This window comes from Gekko japonicus, unplaced genomic scaffold, assembly GCF_001447785.1.
Source record: "Gekko japonicus isolate JY-2015 unplaced genomic scaffold, Gekko_japonicus_V1.1 scaffold4512, whole genome shotgun sequence".
NCBI lineage: Eukaryota > Metazoa > Chordata > Lepidosauria > Squamata > Gekkonidae > Gekko > Gekko japonicus.
The window spans coordinates 5,141-15,922 of record NW_015159843.1 but is presented as its reverse complement, the minus strand read 5'-3'; the positions used below and the strand labels follow the sequence as shown (position 1 = coordinate 15,922).

The 10,782-nt window shown below is 45.8% G+C and overlaps 1 pseudogene; it reads left to right on the top strand.

The window, feature by feature from the left end:
• LOC107107614 overlaps positions 1–10,490 on the top strand; it is a 58,404-nt pseudogene extending 47,914 nt beyond the window's left edge.
• Positions 10,491–10,782: the final 292 nt, after the last annotated feature.

Here is a 10,782-nt window from a genome sequence, read left to right as displayed (position 1 = left end):
CCCCCCCCCCCTCCAAGAAGAGCCCGGGAATTCAGACCAGCAGCAGGAGACCGGGGGAGGGGGGGAAAGGCGCCTGCTTCTTCTTCTCCTCCGGGCCTTAGACTGGGGAGGGGGCGGAGGAGGGGTCAAGGAGGCTGGGGAGGGAGGGCCCCCTCCCCCACTCTTCCTTCCCTCCCTCCCCCCATCCGGCCCCCGAGCGATGCAGTTTTGTGTCCTTTGCTGTTTGGGGGAACGGGGGAGGGAGAGCGCCCCACCCCCACCCCGCAGCCAACCCTCTGGGTTCCCCTCCTCACTCTCGAAATCCTGCTCCTCTGAGTTGGGGGCTGCTTTTCTGCTGCGCTGGGGAGGGACATTTGCAGATGGCACCAAGTCGGGAGGAGCAGCCAACACACCAGAGGATGGAGATAGAATCCAGCAAGGCCTGGACGCACTGGGAAAGTGGGTGGGGGGCGAACAAGGTGCAATTCAACAAGGATGAGTGTCTTGTTCTACATTTGGGTAACAAAATCAGGAACAGGCGTACTGGATGGGGGTACACTTCTGGGTAGCAGTGTGTGTGAACAAGATCGTGGGGTAACAGTGGACCAAAAGTTAAACATGAGCAGCCAGTTGTTGGATCCCCAAGCATCGAGAATAAATCCACGTTTTAAGAAAAGCAAAATTTATTTCAAAGCGTTGAAGACATACTCAAACACGTTCTTTGTTAGAACTGGGGATACACAGTTAGGTCAAGCATAATAAAGGAACTTCAAATAGATACAGATCCAATGGAGAGCTTTCCCGCTGGCGGGCTAATGAAACGGTTGCGCGCCCAGTACGTGGGAACTAGGCAGAACATCAGACAAAACACAGGTGCAGTACTCATGGGAAAATCAATAGGCAAGCATTACAGCATCTTCTCCCCCACACAACCTCCAGCAGTTATCTTAAGCATTCCAAAGCAAGAGCAGGATGATAGAAACCAAGCCGGGTGTAACAGGGAAAGGATATGTACACAGAGGTCACAGAAAACAGAATGGCAGCTTGCTGACACCAGTGTGATGCAGCGACAAAAAAGGCGAATGCAGTCCTGGGGTGTATCAGCATAGGCATCACTTCCAGATCAAAGGCTATCATAGTCCCGCTGTACACTGCGTTGGTTAGGCCGCCCCTGGAGTCTTGTGTGCAGTTCTGGAGGCCCCACTTCAAAAAGGATGTGGACGGATCCGAGTGGGTGCAGAGGAGAGCGAGGAGGACGATCGGGGGCCTGGAGACCTGGGTCAGTCACAAGCTTCTTGAAGCCCTGATGAGGAAAGGCTGATGATTGCTGTCACTTAGAGGAGGGCAGGGATCTGTTCCTGTTGGCAGCAGAGGAGAGGACTCTCAGTCATGGGTTTGAATTAAGGGTGGGAAGGTACCAGCTGGATATCAGGAAAAACTTTTTGACAGTCAGAGTTGTGCCACAGTGGAATCAGCTGCCTCAGGAGGTGGTGAGCTCCCCCTCCCTGGCCGTCTTTAAGCAGCGGCTGGACAAACACTTGTCGGGGATGCGCTAGGCTGATCCTGCACTGAGGAGGGGGTTGGACTTGCACCTCAAGATTCACCTCAAGAGCCAGTTTGGTGTCGTGGTTAAGAGCGCGGACTCTAATCTGGGAGAACCGTGTTCGATTCCCCTCTCCTCCACGTGCAGCTGCTGGTGTGACCTTGGGTCAGTCGTATGTTCTTTCAGAGCTGTTCTCTCAGAGGTTGTCTGTCGTGGGAAGGGGAAGAAGTTCGTAAGCCGCTCTGAGACTCCTTTGGGTACTGACGGGCCATGGGGTATAAATCCAATCTCTTCTGGTTCTTCTTCTTCTTCTTGAACCTCCAAAGGATGTTTAGAAGACATATTGAGGGCCGAAAGTTAAAAGCATAAGTGTGTTAAAAGTGACAGATGCACAGAAAGGACAGACTGTGTGGCCTGATGTGTTTCGGCTCACAAAAGCCACCTTCAGAGGTCAAGTAGTACAAAGTAGAAAATACACCAAGCAACAAAGTCCCTGTAACACACGTAAGGCAATAAACAACCATATAGGACCAAAAATGGAATGTTCCAATCTGGAATTGAATGACACACCAAGAGATTTCTATTTTGGGGCCAGAAATATGTCTGGCCTTGTGTCAGAAGTAGTTCCACATACTGGAAGTGATATCAGTACCAATACGTACCTTCTTGTTTAGGTCCTAAGAGTGCAAGTAAAATTGCCTTATCGGGGACAAGGTGACATCAATATTGCACCCTTAGGACCTAAACTGTACAGGCCTGTCAGGGGCCTACAGTGGTCAAGGGGTCACCAGGCCCTCTTGTCCTTTTGGGGTTCCTCTGAAGAATTAGCCCCGAGGACAGACTGAGCCAATGTTGTTTGTTGTTCAGTCGCACAGTCGAGTCTGACTCTTCACGACCCCATGAAGTTTGCTCAATTTCATGTCCGTTGCATCTATGACACTGTCTAACCATCTCATCCTTTGCCGTCCCCGTCTTCTTTGACCTTCAGTCTTTAAGGAGAGGCTAAGCTTCTGAACATCTTTAGAGTGCCAGAGACACTTAACTTTCTAAAAAACAAAACAAAATGAAGGCATATCTCAAGTAGCTTGGCTTGTAATATAGAAAAATGGTATAAAGCCTGTTCTACAAACCACAAGAAGCCCTTTCGTTATGATCCACCAGGGCAATTCTCGTGTGTCTCCTGAGCTTATGAAGGATTGTGATGGTGTTTTTTTTGGGTTTTTTACTTTCAACTTGCTATACCGCCCTAACCCCGGAGGGTCTCTGGGTGGTTTACATATATAGTGGTTCTAATAACCCTTAATCCCTAACTTGGGCCACATGATAGGGGTGGGGCAGCCTACCAGCACCCCAGTGGAGGGCCTTGTTGTGGCTCCGGCATGGCTTTTTTCTTTCTTTCTTTTCTTGAGAGCCAGTTTGGTCTCGTGGTTAATTGTGCGGACTCTAATATGGGAGAACCGGGTTTGAGTCCCCACTCCTCCACTTGCACCTGCTGATGTGACCTTGGGTCAGTCACAAGCTCTGGAACAGCTGTCCTTGGAAAAGAACAGTTTGTGTCAGAGCTATCTCAGCCCCACCCACCTCACAGGGTGCCTGTTGTGGGGAGGGGAAGGGAAAGGAGTTTGTAAGCCGCTCTGAGACTTCAAGTGAAGGGCGGGGTATAAATCCAATCTCTTCTTCTTCTTCTTTCCAGGCGATCTCTTGGCATTTTTGCAGGACGACTGTTTGTCGGCGAGACCGCACAGGCGCACGACCCCCGCCCGCTTCTTGGCCTCGGTTCACTGGTTTATCTCTCTTTTCTTTGTTTTTCCATGTTTCTGTCTGTGTCTCTTCTCCGCCCCCCCAAGAGAAGCCTCTCTTCATAGCCAAGTGACTAAAGGCATCTTTTCACAGATGGAAGAGACTCAACAGAAGAGGCATGAGATGGAAGAACAGGATCCAGAAGGAACTGGCAACACAGCAAGGAAAGGCCCCCATCCCACCCAAGACGGGAGTGGTGCTGAATCCTGGGAAAGCCCAGGGCCAGAGATCCGTGATCAGCTCACTGCAGTCTCAGACGTACATTGCCGACGCTTCCGGCAGTTCCGCTACCAGGAAGCCGATGGGCCCCGAGAGGTTTGCAGCCAGCTCCATGGACTTTGCAGCCACTGGCTGGAGCCGGAGAGGCACAGCAAGAAGCAGATCCTGGACCTGGTGATCCTGGAGCAGTTCCTGACTCTCCTGCCCCAGGAAATGCAGGGCTGGGTCAGAGGATGCGGGCCGGAGACCAGTTCCCAGGCGGTGGCCCTGGCCGAAGGCTTCCTCCTGAGCCAGGCAGAGGAGAAGAGGCAGGCAGAACAGGTGAGGGGGGTTCCCTCCAGGTATGTCCAATCCAAGCAAGGATATCTGGCCTTATCCTGAAGTGTCCCTGAGAGATAATTGCCCAAGTGTTCATCACCCAAGTGGGAGATTTAACAGCTTCCTTAAGCAGTTTCTTCTACTGGAGAATTCCTGATCCCTCCAGAGAACTCACCAGGTCTGCTGGTGGAAGGGTGCAGAGAGTCTGGGGGCCGCTGTGACCCGGACAGCTGTCTCTTATTTAATTGGGTGAATCAGCCTTATTAGAGACCGTGCGAGAGAGACGGAGCAACTGGAGTCTCCACCTTTGCATACGGGGATTGTTCCCTTAGAAAATCTGTCAAATAAACCAGGCAGATGTTCGGGCAGTCAGGTTTCATTGAAAAACAAATACGTGCAAAACTAAATAAGAATGATAGGAATGAGCGGGGAGTAGGTTTTGGTAGGAATGAGCGGGGAATAGGTTTTGGGAGAGCCCATTTTCCCCCCAATCTTGAAGAAGCGTGGTCCACGAGGGAGGCTTTCGGAATTGCCCACGTTCCCCAGGAGAGAGGTGACCCCACACGCAAGTGGGGGTGTGATATAGGAGCCGAGAACACACACACAGACACACATGTGCACAATGGAGGTGGGTGCTTCAGATAGCTTGATGTCCTTACCGGAATGCTGAACAGACGCTTGATGGTTCTCCTGGAGGGAAATCGGAGGCTTGGGCAGAGCTGAATGCCTCTCCCAGGGATGAGTTGTGGGCATAAATATTCATTCCTGACCCCTGATTTGCAGGACGGGAGAGAATTCCAGATGTTATGGATATGGTAGAAATGGGGAGGAAGCAGGATTGTGAGAGAGGTTGATTCAAGGAGAGGAGGTGATTTCCCGAGAAACCTTATGCAAATTATGGGGAAATGTTCATGAGTCAGTGAGACACTTTTACATTATGTTGTCACGTTACTTTTTTGTCTTTCTGGTTTGGATCCATTTTCTGTCGTTTTGGGTCAGACAGCAGGGCGCTTGTGATTCTGGGATAATATTAATATTAAGGGCACTTCGGCTTCTCTCTGTCTAGCTGCCAACTGCTCCTGCACTAACCTCTCCCACTAACCTTGTTAGTGTTCTTTTAGGGGGTGAACAAACATGTGGACGAGGGGGACCCAATAGAAGTTGTTTACTTTGACTTCCAGGAAGCTTTTGATAAAGTTCCTCATCAAAGGCTCCTAAGTAAGCTCCATAGTCATGGGATAAAAGGACAAGTCCTCTTTTGGATCAAAAACTGGCTAATTAATAGGAAACAGAGAGTGAGTGTAAATGGGCAATTTTCTCAGTGGAGGGTGGTAAGCACTGCAGTACCACAGGGATCATTACTCGGTCGGATGCTTTTTAACTTTTTTTTTTTTAACAAATTACTTTTTATTTTAACCAAGTGTCTCACACTCAACATTTTTGTCCGTATACAAATATTTCCTTCCCCCCCTTCCCCCCCTTCCCCTCTCCCTTCCCTTAGTCCTCCCCCCCTTCTTTTTCCATCATTGCTTCAGCCACGGGCACAAAGTCCAAAGTTTCCAATGAATGTCTTTCTTGGCTTCATCCTCCTTGATCCAATCGAAGTATGGCGACCATTTTTCTCTTATCCGTCTCTTCTTTTCCTCCCAGGTTTTCTCCTCCATCATCAAGGTTACGATATCTGATTGGATGTATTCAGAAAGAGTTATTCCAATTCTCCATGGTCTACTTATTCTTATCTTTCCATCCTAATACTATAACAGCTTTCCCAGCTAATATCATCACCTTAAGTACCTCTTGGTATTTGCTTTCTATTGTCTCACTCTTCAAGACACCTAATGTCATTAAATTAATGCCTATTGGTATTAATACACCTATCATATCCTTTACCCTATCCAATATTTTCTTCCATAAATCTTGAACTTTGGCACATTGCCACCAAATATGCAAGTACCAACCTTTTGCCTGGTTGCAGTACCAACAGTTCGAACTCATCCCAGATATCATATTGGCTAGTTGAGCTGGCGGATGCTTTTTAACTTTTTTATTAATTATTTGGAGTTGGGAGTAAGCAGTGAAGTGGCTAAATTTGCAGATGACATGAAGTTGTTCAGGGTGGTAAGAACCAGGGAGGATTGTGAGGCACTCCAAAGGGATCTGTTGAGGACGGGCAAGTGTGTGTCAACGTGGCAACTGGGGTTCAATGTGGCCAAGTGCAAAATGATACACATTGGAGCAAAAAATCCTATAAATACATGTTGATGGGGTCCAAACTGGCAGAGACTGACCAAGAGAGAGATCTTGGAGTCGTGGTAGATAACGCAATGAAAATGTTGAGACAGTGTGTGACTGCAATGAAAAAGGCCAACACTATGCTGGGGATTATTAGGAAGGGTATTGAAAACAGATCAGCCAATATCATAATGCCCCTGTATAAATCAATAGTACAACCTCATTTGGAATACTGTGTACAGTTCTGGTCGCCACACCTCGAAAAGGATATTATAGCTTTGGGAAAAGTGCAGAAAAGGGCAACTAGAATGATAAAAGGGTTGGAACACTTTCCCTATGAAGAATAGTTGAAGCACTTGGGGCTTTTTAGCTTGGAGAAACGATGACAGAAGGATGAAGTGATCGAAGTTTACAAGATTATGCATGGGATAGAGCAGGTTGAGAAAGAAGTACTTTTCTCCCTTTCTCACAATACAAGAACCTCCTGATGGCACTGGTATTTCTGGCCACTGTGGGATACAGAGTGTTGGACTGGATGGGCCTTTGGCCTGATCCAACATTGGCATCTCTTATGTTCTTATGTTCTTATGTTCTTATCACGATCTACCTGTTGGATGTATCTGCTTTAAATGGTGCCCAGTTTCAGCCCTCAATGTTCTTATGTTCTTATCACGATCTACCTGTTGGATGTATCTGCTTTAAATGGTGCCCAGTTTCAGCCCTCAGATGAGTCCGGGACCTCACCGAGGCCAGTTTCAGGGCAAAACTCTATGGTTTTTTGTCATAAAATTTTGCCATGTTTTGCCTTCAAACTAAAGTGTTGCACAGCAACACCCCCAACGTTATGATGTCACTGCTTTGTGACATCATTGCACTGTGAATTCCTGTTGGGGGGGGGCTTTCCCTGCCAGCCAGCTGGCTGGCAGCAAGCAGAAACCTGAAAAATCAGGAGAACCCCCACGCAGACTAGGGGTCTGGCAACCTACTGTGCACTATTAAGAGCTGTTTTGCACTATCTAGTTCTGGCAACTGCTCCAAGAAGGTGAGATTCAGATGGAGACGATAAAATTCTGGATGAGTAAGCAATAGCCCCAATGACAGATTTAACAGCGGAGTATCTTTGCAGTGAGATGGATGTGGTCTACAGATCTTATTCATCTTACATCAAGAAAAATAATCTGCCTGGGGAAATAGTGGTCAGATTCTCAAAGAGAAATGTGAGAGATGCTATTTTGAAAGCAACTTCGGGAACACCCTTGAAAATTGAGGACAATAATATCAGGATTTTAAAAGACATTCAATTTGATATAAGACAGAGGAGAAAGAACTATAATGAATTAATCCTTTTCTTACAAACAAATTCTATCAGTTACAGATGGGTAATCCCAGAAGGCGTAATTTTCAAGCTCCACAATAAAAAAGAAAAGATTGACTCTGTTTTCAAAGCACGGGAATTTCTGCAAACACAGCTTGGGGAACCAGAGGAGGGCAAAGGAGAGGAAGAAGAAAGCAAATTTGATGGCGAGTTGGGCTCGGGGACTTCGGATGAGGATTCCCCTTCAGAAAAGGGGGCAGGTGCCCCCAAAGGTCTATATAAACTGAGGATTAGAAAAGATAAGAACAAATAAGGGCTGAAGGACTCTGATGTGTGCCTGAAAAAAATGTTGAAATAACTTGGGATGCTCTGGGAATCTCTATAAACAGTTAAAGGGATGGTAAAATAATAATAATCTAGCATAACCAACTAAATTCATTGTATTATTGATTGTTTTTTCAAAATAGCATGATGATAAACTGAGATATTGATCTCCTACTCTTGGGTTTTTAGTTAGTTGTGGGTTTCTCTTCTGTTTCCATAGTTGTTGTTCCCTTCCCTAAATTTTCTGTTGTAGTTTTGTAGTCTGCAAAAAACCCAATTAAAACCTCCCCCTAGGGGGATTGGAAAAAAAAAAGGAAAGAGCACGATTAGAGTCCAGATACGCTAAAGATCAAGTAACTGGGTTTTATGATACACCCCTAGACCTTGATAAAATTTTGTTAGAAACAGATGGGAAATATATAAAAGTTGATTTATTCTTTGTTATTAGTTATGAAAATTCAAGACGAGATTGTAAAGGAATCAATGATTAGGTGGGCACAAAATTTAGGCCACAATATACAACTGGAGGAATGATCCAGGGTGTGGAAGGTAAATATGAAATTTACAAAAGCTGCTTCATATAAAGACAATGTATCTAAAATGCTTTATAGATGGTATATGACTCCTGAGAACCTAGCTAAATGGTACTCAAATATGTGAAATTTATGTTAGAAATGTAAAAGCAAAACTGCTAGGATACTTTATGTACAATACTGGAAAAAAGAAAAACACCCACAAAAGAAGAAATGGACAAAATAACTACACAGTTACAAGAGAAAAAAGAAGGAACTTTTGAAAATAACTGGTTGAGACCATATAGATGGATAGAGGATGAGACTCGGAAATCCTGAAATTAATTTAAAAAGTAGACGCTATCTCTTAAAATTGACCGTGTAATTAGGTATAGGTGTATAAAATAAGATTCATTCCAATTTTCTTATGTTAACCAGGGACAAAGTATAAGCTCCAATGTTGTAGTACTAGTAGTTTTTGTTATTCTTGTTGTTGTCTATTCTTTGTAGTATCTTTCTTTCTTTTCTGGAAACAATATTTTTTTAAAAATGTATCCTTCAATTCATTTTCTTCCCCATTTATGAATGAAAACTTTCCCTTTCTCTCTCTCTCTCTCTCTCTCTCTCTTGCAAAAGATGCTAGAAGTACAAGAGAGACTTTGGTGGAGACGAGCAATGGCCTTGCATCCAAAGAAAGACTGCAGAGTTCCTCAAGAGGATCCCAACAGCGTATTTCCTTCCCAAATGAGCTGGCTGAGAGTGAGTATTCTTCACGGTTCTGTCAAGGGAACAGGCAAGGAATAGCCATAGGGGATATCTGATTAACTTCTGAGAAACATTTGGTTTGGTGCAATCATACAACCCGCTGGGTAAGGAGGGAGGGAGGGAGGCCTTCTGGGGGCCTGAAGTCTGGAGCCTCCGAAGCTGCTCCAGGGCACTAGCTCAGCTGTGGCTCCTGAGGGGTGTGAGGTATCCTTAAATACTAGATATACTGTGGAAGAGTAAAAAGGTGGTGAAGATTAGCCAAGCTGGATGAAGCCAAAGGGGTGTCAGTCCTTTCTTTCTACAGTCACATCTGCCTTTGGACCTTTAGCAGCCCTCCCAGGTGCTAACAGGATCTCTCTATTTATTCTAGCAGAGGATGATCAGAGGAACGAGGACGGTGAGGAACTTCATCAACAGATGCCAGATAGAGATAAAAAGGAAGACTTGAAAGAAAACATCAGGAATCGAGGCAGACCTAAGCGAAAGAAAGGTGGCCGTATGGTTGAGAAGAGAGATAGAGAACAGTGTGATGTACGTTTTCCAAAGGACAGGATAATGCAGCAAAGTAAATCCATTCAGTGTGGAAAATACTTCAGATCGCAGGTCCTTGTGCACCAAAGATTACACAGAGGCGAGAAACCTTTTGAACGTACAGTGTGCGGAAAGAGATTCAGTCAGAGTGGCCAGCTTCAACTTCACAGAAGAAGCCACACAGTAATCTTTTGAGTGCTCACAGTGTGGAAAGAAATTCAGTTGGCACTCCACTCTTCAGTTGCACTGAAGAACCCACACAGGGGAGAAACCTTTTGAATGCTCAGAGTGTGGAAAGAGATTCAGTCACAGTAGCAATCTTAAACAGCATCAGATAATCCACACAGGGGAGAAACCTTTTGAATGCTCAGAGTGTCGAAAGAGATTCAGTCACAGTAGCAATCTTAAACAGCATCAGATAATCCACACAGGGGAGAAACCTTTTGAATGCTCAGTGTGTGGAAAGAGATTCAGGTTGAGTGGCCATTTTCGAAAGCATCTGACAACTCACACAGGGGGGAAACCTTTTGAATGCTCAGAGTGTGGAAAAGATTCAGTAAGAGTAGCAATTTTCAGATGCACCAAAGAACCCACACGGGGGAGAAACCTTTTGAATGTTCAGAGTGTGGAAAAAGATTCAGTCACAGTAGCAGTCTTAAACAGCATCAGAGAACCCACACAGGGGAGAAACCTTTTGAATGCTTAGAGTGCGGAAAGAGATTCAGTAACAGTGGTTCTCTTCGGAAGCATGAAAGAACCCACACAGGGGAGAAACCTTTTAAATGCTCAGATTGTGGAAAGAGATTCAGTCAGAGTTGCACTCTTCATAGTCATCAAAGAACCCACACAGGGGAGAAACCTTTTGAATGTTCAGAGTGTGGAAAGAAATTCAGTCAGAGCGGCAGTCTTCAAGTGCATCAAAGAACACACAATGGGGAGAAACCTTTTGAATGCTTAGAGTGCGGAAAGAAATTCAGTAGCAGTGCTGCTCTTCAGCCACACCAAAGAACCCACACAGGGAGAGACCTTTTGAATGCTCAGAGGGTGGAAAGAGATTCAGTATGAGTGGCCATCTTCGAAAGCATCAGAGAACTCACAAAGAGGCGAAACCTTTTAAATGCTCATAGTGTGGAAATATGTTCAGGTTGAGTGGCCATCTTGGAAAGCATCTGACATCTCACACGGGCAGGGCCAGCCCCAGCTTTTTTTGCACACTAGGCAAGGAAACCTTCCAGCGCCCCCCC